Below are 11281 nucleotides of genomic sequence, written 5' to 3' on the forward strand. Positions count from 1 at the left end.
TGCTACAATTAGAGATAAGGGCTGTTTGCTTATCATGGGGGTTCAAAACTTTTTTGTCCCAATCCGGCGAAAAACGTGTGGCTGCATCTTACTTGTGCTGGCTGTGTTTGTCCTACTCTTAATGGTATATGTCATGGACATTCTCGAGGTAAGGATTTGTTTTTTATGTATTTATATAAGACAAGACATGGGAATGGGACACATACATATGCAGATTAAGATGAGTGTATGTGTGTTACCCAGTTGCGTCTACGTGCTCAGGTCAGTGCAGTGAGAAAGTTGCTATTTTTAAAGGAGTGAGAAGATAGAAAAACAATAAGAAAAAGACAGCAACCCCACTACATAGACTCTTTCATCTTTCAGACATAAGTTTCCTTTCATTGTGTGCTTGAATTAATTGTAAACAAAAAAAGTAAAGTAAATAAAACTATGAAGAGCTCAAACTATGCTTCCTGTTAGCAAAAGACAAAGACAAAAATTACAGTGCAGAGTTTGTATTTCAGAGGTTGAGAAGTTTTTACTTTTAGCTGATTTTTTTGCAGGATTTTCAATAAACTGTTCATTATGTGGGATTCACAGTAGTACTACTACTATCAAAACATCAGTGCCAACATTAGTCCCCTCTCAGGATGAATTTTTCATTATACAATGTCAACAACATTTATGTGATGCATTTTTGTTCACTGCCAGACTCCTACAAGTTTCAAGTTTCACAATAAAGTGAACAACACCAAAATCATCCATCCACCCACCATTTCCAATGTTACTCCACCTGCTGGCGTGTGGTACAACTTCTGCAAGCTAAAACCACTCTCCCCTAAGGAAGCCTTTGAAGAAGACCTCTTGCTACAGTCCATCGCTTGGCCTGACACTCCACCTTTACAATCTCTTTCCCTGAGAAAGTCCAGTGACCCAGCCCACAGCACCTTCACCATTCTCGGAAGGATGGGAGGAGGACAGTGGCAAATAGGGGATAAGATGGAGGTTATTATTAAAATGTATGATTTCCAGGGCCGTCCAAAGAACTGTGGGGGAGACGTCATAGTCGCTCGCCTACACAACCCAGCTCTTGGTGCAGGTGTAGCAGGGAAAGTAGTGGATCATCTCAATGGCTCCTACTCTGCCGTATTCTCTTTACTCTGGGAAGGAAGTGCACAAGTTGAGGTAATACTAAATTTCATCACGTTAAATGCGATTGTAACTGTGGTAAATTTGTGATTTTTTTCAAATTTAAACAAATGAAGGTATACATTTCTTCATCTACATAGTATAAAATGATGCATTCCTCTGTCTCTGAGTAATGCTGTGCTGAAAAACACTTTGGACTAGAACACGTGTTTTTTCTTTGTCTCCCCTTTTTCCTCTTCGAGCTGCTTCCTTTAGGGATTGGCACAGCAAATCATCTGCTTCCTTCTCTCCCTATTCCTTGCATCCTCCTGTCACAAATCACCTCATCAACTCAAGATTTTGTTGAAGTTGTCTACCTGTAATGGCACTTAAATTATTTGCATTAAAACCCTCTCTCGTCTACTCTCTTGTCTACTATTTCATCCAGTTTACCCCAGAAATTCCTTTCTCTTCTGACATCCAACTTGTTGGGCAACATTCAGCATCACCCGTTTGATTTAAAACTTTAAACTCCTAATCCTACTGGACAAACTCTTCATCTCCACATAGGGCTGGGTGTCTCCTAAGAAATGATGATTAAAAGATGATTAAATAAAACCTTGCTTTCATGTGAAATATTTTGTTTGAGTCTGCTTTTGGGTCCACCTCTTTGCTCTCTTGCCATCTCGGCCTTTTGTGACCATGCTACTCCTCTTTTCAACAATGTAGTTTTCCTTCATCCTTGGGCTATATCTGTTGGGCTGTCATCATCTGTAATGCTGTCACTTGAGTTTTCCTCAACATTTTCTGTTGCCATTTCATCTTTTATCTCACTTTCGCTTCTAATGTGCTCACATGTTGGCATGCACAGCTGTTGCAGCACAAGCATTAGCACATATGCTGCTGCTGGTTGCTCACACTGCATGCGTCACCTAACATTACATAGCTGTTAGTCTATTTCTGCTACATGACTGGTTTGATGTGGCAGTATTCTCATTGTCATTGTGTTTGTCAAAGCATCAATGAAATTAGTTTGGTTGACTTTATATTACTCATGACACATATTCATGTCAAAAAGTTATTTTTGCGATAATTATTTTTATTGTTTTGTCGCCCAGCCCCACCTCCACAAAACTGATCCTATTTAGTAATTCAGTAATTCTACATTTTGGTATGAGAGTTTGACCCTACAGTGCTCCTAGGGTTGTGTCTCTTCCACCTGGTCTCTTGCAGATGCAGTAAATATACCTAATGCCTATATCTTTAGGACCTTTTTTGTATTAGTATTGTATTTGTATTTTTGCACCTTGAGAACTGTTAGCTGTAAAGTTTTGCATGCCTCAACATGCAGTATGTCCTTATAATTTTGATGACACTGGAGTGAAACAAAAACCCTATTTCTAGCAGATGAATGGTATCTGAAAGTCATGTAATTAAGAAATAGGAAAAAATCAAGAAAGACCTGACAGATCTAATGAAGTATCAAATCTGTCAAGGCTAAGTCTCGGGCCTTGATTCAAACTGCAGTCAACAAAGACTTGAAATATCTGTACAAAGAATTAACACTGATCCAAACTGCAAAGCAAAAACAGAAAACAAGAGGAGCAAAACTACACTACCACACTGCAACAATCTGGCATCAATCATATCAGCAGCCACATCCTGAACATTAAAATGTTACTAATATCCAAATCGATGAGTAGTACATTTTTAATGAAGGTTTAAACTATCTTTCAAAAATGATAGAAGTTAAACTGGTCAGACCAGGACTTCCACTTTGCTGTACGTGGCATTTTTCAGCCCGAGACCTTGTCATTTGGTTCTATTAAACCCCGATTCTTTTGTCCCCATGATAGAACAGAGAAAACCCGACTCATAGTGGTCAAAACATTTTATATTTCTTTTTATTCAATCATCTTCTGGAAGAGAGAGTCCTGCACAGCCCCAAAAGCCAGTTGCAGAAACTCTAACACTACAAGCTCAACATGTGTCTCATATAGTGTTATTTTTGTACTCCAGACGTCACACAGTTTGGATACAAACATTCCTTATATGATTTGATTTGATTTGATATACCTTTATTAGTCCCACAAGGGGAAATTTCATGTTAAGGCTGCCGACCTATTGCACGCAATGGCGGCGCCATCTTACCCTCCGACCATACATACATTACACAAACATCACATGGGGAAGACAGGTCAGAGAGGTATAACAATGGAAAATGCACCACATGAGGAAAGATAAGGAGAAAAAAAATAACTCCTCCCAGACTGAGCTCCAACAGGGAGATCAGTTTGAGAACAGAAAAAAAACACCTCTGCACATAGCACATGAAAAAACTCTTAATACACCAAAGAAACACATGACAAGCAACAGGGGCGGGTAAAGGGTGAGAGACAGCCGATGTAGACAGTACATCTGGGCCTGCAGCCTATGCGCTGGTCTCCATGATCCACCGTCAGCATCAGAAGGGAATAAGCGTCGAAGGCGTTTGGAGGGGGGAGGGGGGGGGGAGTGTATGTCTGCATGTGTATATATGTCTGTGTGCGTGTATGTGTCCAGAGTTCAGCTGAGACAGTGTCCTTCGCCCTGCCAGGCTAATTAAACAGTCTTCCAGCCAACCCAGGTGGGCTTGCATAGAATGGGAAGAACAGTCTAAACACAGTCGTTATCAGGGTGTGACCGCAGCTGCCGCCGAAGGGGTATCCGCATGAAGTGATGGTGGTATTTTACTTTAGTGCAAACAACTCATATGAATTTCAAAGCTGTTCTAACAGTCCAACACTGGTCTCTCAATCTCCCGTTGGAGAGCCGTGAGCTTCTTCATGATGTTATCAAACTTACGCTCCGTGATGTTGTCATTCCTGAGCTCAAAGAGCCGATTTCTGAGAACTCACGACCGCAGTGAACTTCTCCAAGATGTGATCCAATTTGCGCTCAGAGGTGTTATTCCGAAAGAGCCACTCCAGATGTAATCCAGTTTGCACTCAGAGGTCTTGTTCTGAGTATTCACGGCAGCCGTAAGCTTCTCCAAGATCTTATCCGTGCTGCACTCAATGAGCCCATTTTGAGAAACTCACGCCTCGTCCCATCGTTTCAATCCCAGCGGGCAGCCTTGTGGGGGTTTGAACAGCTGATTCCGCTTCCTTAATTCTTCGATAAGCCAGGGCCAAGCCAGCTCCAATCAGCAAGAACCCTGTTATCATGGTTCCGAATAGGTAGATATCTTCAGCACTCAGGCTCACCCGAGCCCAGACTTCTTGTTGAGAAAGGGGTGTCAATTGCATTCAGGGACCAGTTGATCAAATCCATAATTCTCTTTTAGGTTTTAGAGAACAGACTGTGAGAGAGTGTTCCAGGGAAAAGTAATACAAAAAACACGAGACTAGACAAGGACACAAGAGGCTAAGCAGGGAAGCTAAGGGAGGGGAGGAGGAGGAAGAGGAGGAGGAGAGGAGAAAAGTGCGACCGCCTTCGTCAAGAGCAAGAGCAGACAATATGGTACAAGTTCCTCTTTTCTGTCTGGTTTCCTGTATTTATTAATATACTTGTATAGCTCTACACTAACTTCCTGTTTTTCAGTCTGGCTGAGCACTTAGGCTACGTTCACACTGCAGGCGAAAGCGCATCAAATCCGATTTTTTCGCCCCTATGCGACCCGTATCCGATCTTGGTATGACAGTGTGAACGGCACAAATCCGATATTTTCAAATCCGATCTGGGTCACTTTCGTATGTGGTACTGAATCCGATACGTATCCGATGTTTTAGAAAGCGACTGCTGTGTGAACGGTCAAGTCGCATTAAATCCGTCTTTTACGTCACTGACACAAGACAGACGCCAATTATCAGCACCGGAGAAGCGCCCGATAGGACATCGCGAACGATTTCCTACCATCCGGTGAAACTGTTGGGAAGACAACGTTGGAGAAATGTGAACATTTTATTTTTACTGTATTTTCTGCAGATTCTGACAGAAATCTGCAACTATCCTTTGAAGCACCGCTCCTCTAAAACAGCAAAAAGGATCATCATTAGGTTATCTACATTATTATGTAAATAACAAAATAACTTAAAGCAAAAATCTGGAAACATAAAGTCCGAAGTCTTTATATTAAGGGCAATCAGTCAAACAATATTGTTTGCTCTGGGTCTAAACAGAGCGAGTTGTGTGTGACATGTTCTTTTGCGCATGCGGGCCGCTTTGAGCGTTCACACTGGAGAGCGTTTGATGTCGCATTTTATGTGTAGTGTGAACAAGCAGACAAAAAAATCGGATTTGATCAAAAAATCGGAATTGAGCATTAAGACCTGCAGTGTGAACGTAGCCTTAGTTTATGAGTCAAAAGTGGCCTTGCTTTACAAACCTTCATTATTAAAGTACATAAAACAATATAATAAGAAAATAAGCACTAAGGATATATTAATTACATGACAGTTCAGCCCCGTTTCTATCTGGCTATGCTATTGTCTTGGTTGGCAGGTGACAAGTCAAATCCACTATTATCATTTTTACTGAATGTTCATCTACTATATATGATTCACTCCACCATTTCATCCTCAAAATCTCAAAGTAGACTTTGTTGGTCTTTACTGCTACTACCTCAAATGAACCAGAAAAATTGTATGTCCACCTTGATAAAAATTTATCTGAACTGACAAACTGATTCTCTTTCCTACCAGGTAATACTGGTTCACCCCAGTGAGGCAGTCACAGTGCTGGGCAGACTCACCAGAGAACAGCCAGATAGAGTTTTTTTCAAAAGCCAGTTCCGCTCAGGGAGGGTCACTGAAACTACCACCTGTAATGTATGTTTGCGTCCATCCCGGCAGCCTGTGTGCAACTACACTGAGCTGCATACAGGTCAGCAGTGGTTCTGCTACAAGCCAGAGAAGCTCAGTTGTGATGCCAGGATCAGTCACTCCAGGGGGGATTTACACAAAACATCACCGCCATGGAGAACAAGCTGTTTCAAAGGTATGCATTATCTATTTTGTATGTCTGTAGTGAGAGGTTGAGGGAGTTATAAACAGTAGTAATATCTGCAATATAGTAATAATAGTATAATAATAATAGTAATATCTGTGTACCTGGATCCTGTCTTCTAAAATAACATTTTTAAGCTACTTTACAGAGTAATAGACAATAAGCAATTCTTCACTGATACTCTTGGTAGTGGCCACCCAGCAAATGTTAACCCAAAAGAGAAATATTGGCCTCTTTAGCTGCTCATTCATTGTGTTCACCATCTGTCAGTCAGCCAATAAATTTCTTAAGCGACCACATTAAATAGATTTTGATAGTCACTGGTGTCTAGCCAGGGCGCTCTTTGATTAAAACTGTTCCCTACTCTGATGAGTTATCCAAGTGAACTGAATAAAATTTTAAAGATGAAATTTGTCATAAAAAAAGAGGTCTTTCTTCTCAAATTTAGACACTACAAAATACTACTAACTATTTTCATTTTTTATTTGTTTTTAATTAAAAGTTTAAATGTATTAAAATTGCAACATCATGGAAGACAAATTTAAACAATCATATGATGAAATTAGCATATCAAAGCATTGTTTCAAGCCAAAGACTTAAAAACAAAATCACCATGACCTCGTCATTGTCACGGCCGGGATAGCCGGCGTGTTTCCAGAGTGGACCCAAAAGAACCCAAAAGCAGAAGACTAACATATAATGAATAATGAAATTTATTATTATTATTAAAAAAAAAAATTATCATTTGTGCTTTATCTCAGTGGTGTCAACTTAAAAGTCTCCATCCAAGCTTCAGGACTTGCCAACATCACTGTACTGCAGCAAAAGAAAGGTAAAGTCCAATTTCTACCAGCATTATAAATTACTCAATAAGTAAATTGAAAGTGAATTTTCTGTTGGCTGTTAATGATATACAAACATTTGTAAATCATTTCTATCTTGTTTAGATAGTGTAGATACATGTGGCAATTTTCATGGTTCCTGGCTTTCACAGATTTGGGGGTTTTTCTTTAGCTTTGCATTTTGTGACTATCCATGTGTCTTGGTCCTGGGTCTCTGACTCAGCATTTACTGTGTTTAGTCTTTGTATTCTTGTTCATGTTTGCATTCACAGTGTGAGTTTCATTATTCCAGGTTTTGGTACTCATTGTAGTCAAATTCGCATTCTCAGGTCTCCTTAGATTTGTTCTCCGGTTTTGTCATGAATCGCTGTGTGGCAGGCAGGAATTGGACCCAAAATGCAGGCTCTTAGACACAAGGGATGAACTCAAAACCACAGCTTTATTCACGGGCTGGGAAAGCATACAAAGTAAACTAAACTGGGGAATAACACACTAAACTTACAGGGAGACACCAGGAGACCCACACAGCATGAGGGACGACGCGACACTGACTCAGAGAAACACAGGGTTTAAATACACTGGGAAGTAACGAGGGGAATGAGACACAGAAGGAGGGCACAGCTGGGAGAAATCAGGACTGACGAGACAAGGAAGCAAAGCAGGACACATTCACATAAGACACGGACCCTCAAAGTAAAACAGGAAGTATGACACAGAGACGCGAACTTGGCACAGTGGAGACAGCAACTAAGAAACAGAGACAAACCATGAGACAGAGGACTCTAAGAACCGAAAGACACAGAGGGAAACTCAAACATGCAGACAGACTTACACAGAACAGAGGAGACACAGAGAAACACGAAGGGCAAGGGATCGAAACTAGCAACGATAGAATAACTCACACGAGTACAATACTACAAAATCACAAAGAACTAAACATGCTGGGTCAGGGGACCCAGGACCCTGACAGGTTTTTAGTTTGCTTATAATTTCTCTTGTTTCTGTTGTTTTATGTTCCTCATGCAGACACATGTAACAGATGGATTTAGCTTCTGGTTCTGGAAAATTCAGTTCTATTCAATTTTATTTATGCAGTGCCAAAGGCACTTTATATTCTAAGGCTAAGACCCTACAATAATAGAGAAAACCCAAACAATGGGACAACCCCCTATATGAGCAAGCACACAGTAGGAAGGAAACGCTTTCTTTTAAAAGTTAGAAACCAGAATTAGGGTTAGGGAGGGGCAGCAAAAGGCACACTGGAGAGCCAGAGATTACTAATAACTAATGATTAAATGCAGAGTGGTGTAAAAGCACATAAAAAGTTAACAGAGGTGAGTAAAGATGAAATGATTAGTCCATGATGGGACACCCGCAGCAGTCTAGGCCTATTTCAGCATAATTAAAGGAGGGTTCAGGGTCACTTGTTCCAGCCTAACTGTAAACTTTATCAAAAAGGAAAGTTTTAAGCCTAATCTTAAAAGTATGATGAATTGGGGAAATACCTGAAACCTGCATTCTTTCTAGGGGACAGCAAGTCCTATAAGTGCACAAGAAAGATGAATCATTTGCACAAAAGTCTATGGGGAAAATCAATATCCTCATTTATTAATGCTCCATTGTGTATGTAGATTCCTGAGAGTATTGTCTTGATGCATGCTCAATCATCCAGGTAAGTAAATCCCCAAAAGTATATTCTGTTCATCTGGACGTAGTGTTTTCAGTGGGAGAAACGTTTCGTCACTCATCCAAGTGACTTCTTCAGTCTCAGCTGACTGCAGGTTTCCCCAATCTTATAAACAGAACATTTGCCTAATGATACTAGATCCACTGAAGGAACAATGGTTTGGGAGGTCAGTTCCTTCATCATAATTATGCAAATTCTCATGACCATTGATCAACAACCACTGTCCAAAGACCACTGATCAGTGGCCATGAGTATCATTCAAAGAGAATTGGGGAATGAGGTATATTTCCATACCTAATTCAGTTACCTCACCTAAGATGAACAGCTTCAAAGAGGCTGGGATACAGTAAGTTAACCATGCAGATAGGTTTTCATATGTGCTCTGTCAGAATATCTACATAGACACACAAGACCATATAACATGCATTTGAGTATCTTTGTGTATCAAATCTTCTGAAAGATCTCGCTTCCACTTTGCGCCTGGGAGAGAAATCAAATCTTTCAGTTTTTACCAATTATTTATGCATTATTGAGGACAGATTTTGTGGTACATAATTTTTAAATTTATCTTACCCATGGAGGTACCGTGTTCACCAGTTCTTTTTGTTTGAAGGATTTAAGTTCGGCAAGAATTATTCTAGGTCTGTGTCGTCTTGTCACTTCCCTCCCAGATGGTGGACAGTGAGTGAACAGTGAATTCCATTGTTTTATTATAATAGGATGCCACCTGTGCAACATGTCAAATTGTGAAATTTCTTTACTACAAAATATTCCACAGTGAGCTGTTAATGGTATTATAACAAAAGTTGAAGTGACTGACTTCCATGGTTGAGGAACTGCATCCAAGCCTTACGTCACTAAACAAGTGCAATTCAATGTGTGGGATGGACTGGTGTAAAGGGATGGAGTGGTGTGTGTTTGGTGTGTGTATATACAGTATGTTGATTTTTGTTTGTTTGTTTGTTTGTTTTTTGTTTTGTTTTGTACCTTTCAGGTCAGATCTCAAGGCAGCCAGAGGTGAGTCTGGAGTCTGGTCCCTCTGGCTATTACTACCAGGGTGTGTGGCGAGCTTTAGGTGGCACCACAGTTTGGCAGTTTAACACTTCCTCAGCCATTACTCAGTGTCTGAGAGGAAAGGTGATTAAAATGTACGGAGACTCCACCATCAGGCAGTGGTTTGAATACTTTAATGGAGCACTATCAGGTAGATACATGCAAAACCTTTCTTGCACCAATTTGATTTTCTGTACTTTACTTATTCCTTCTGTAATACTTTCAGGTCTCAAGGAGTTTAACCTACATAGCCCTAAGCAAACTGGACCTTTTATTGCCCTGGACTACCCAAATAACATCTTCCTGACGTACCGTTGCCATGGTCCTCCTATCCGGTTTATGAATGTCCCTATCAGCGAGGTGCATTATATTGCCAATGAGCTAGACAATGTGATTGGAGGCAGCAACACAGTTGTAGTTCTTGGCATTTGGTCACACTTCAGCACTTTCCCCATTGAAGTCTACATCCGACGGCTGCAGAGCATCCGCAGTGCAGTGGTGCGCCTGTTGTCCAGGGCTCCAGAAACACTGGTTTTTATTAGGACTGCAAATCCCAAAGCTTTGAACCTCTATGAGACACTTACTAATAGTGACTGGTACTCACTGCAGAGGGACAAGGTGCTCAGGGCCATGTTCAAAGGATTGAATGTCCATCTGGTGGATGCCTGGGAGATGGTTGTGGCCTACAACCTGCCACACAGCCTCCACCCACAACCTCCCATTATCAAGAACATGATTAATGTTCTCTTGTCCTATATATGCCCTCAAAAGAGTGGCTAGATTTATTTTTTAACAGACCAGCCACGTATGAGATGGACTGCATTTTAAAAATCTTTTTAACAGGAATTTGAGGTGGGAAAAAGAACCAAAGCATGATGGGATACAACTATCGAGAGTGGGGTTGGTACATAAAATTCACCAAGCAAATTCCATAATGAAGTCATCTACAAAATACTGATTGGTACACGATATGGTATTTAATGTCACGTGTCCAGCTGCTTATTTCTGAGAAATAAAGTGCTCACTGCTGCTTTGGCTCCAAAAAAGGTTTTTCGGTACATCTTTGTATTGCAGCTGTTGTTACAGTTTAGTTTGGGAGAAGAATAATGATCAAGATTGAGAAATATATTCATAATCTAAGGTTAGATGGTATAAAAGTACAGACCAGTCAACTTTTAGTTGTTACAGGCTTTTTTCTCTTGTGTGAACTGTTTTGTGCAACTAAGTCACACTACATCTACAGGAACCTGCAAAGCCATGGAGGTTCACCTCTGGTTCACTGGAGAGGTGACAGTGATCTGTTGGAGAGCTAATACTCAATCTGCTTTCCAATTCTGCCAAACCAATACGCAAAATGGAGGACAGGTGCAAGGAGGAGCGTTGAAGCCCATGTTCCACCCATGGTCAGATGCCACTGTCCGCCACCAGAGTTTTGAAGAAATAAAAACACAGAAGAGAACAGAAAACACTGTGGGAAGAAGACACAGCTGAAATTACACATGTCCAATTAACAAATACATTGAAACAGGCAGATGCAGCAACAAGAACTTTACAGAATGCATGGATACATTTACATGTATAACAATCAAGAAATAGAAAGAGTGAA

At 40.6% G+C, this 11281-nt stretch overlaps 1 pseudogene; it reads left to right on the top strand.

Moving 5' to 3' along the window:
• LOC109195165 (NXPE family member 3-like) lies at positions 1-11281 on the top strand (annotated as a pseudogene).

Source organism: Oreochromis niloticus, linkage group LG17, assembly GCF_001858045.2.
Source record: "Oreochromis niloticus isolate F11D_XX linkage group LG17, O_niloticus_UMD_NMBU, whole genome shotgun sequence".
In the NCBI taxonomy this organism is placed as follows: Eukaryota; Metazoa; Chordata; class Actinopteri; order Cichliformes; family Cichlidae; genus Oreochromis; species Oreochromis niloticus.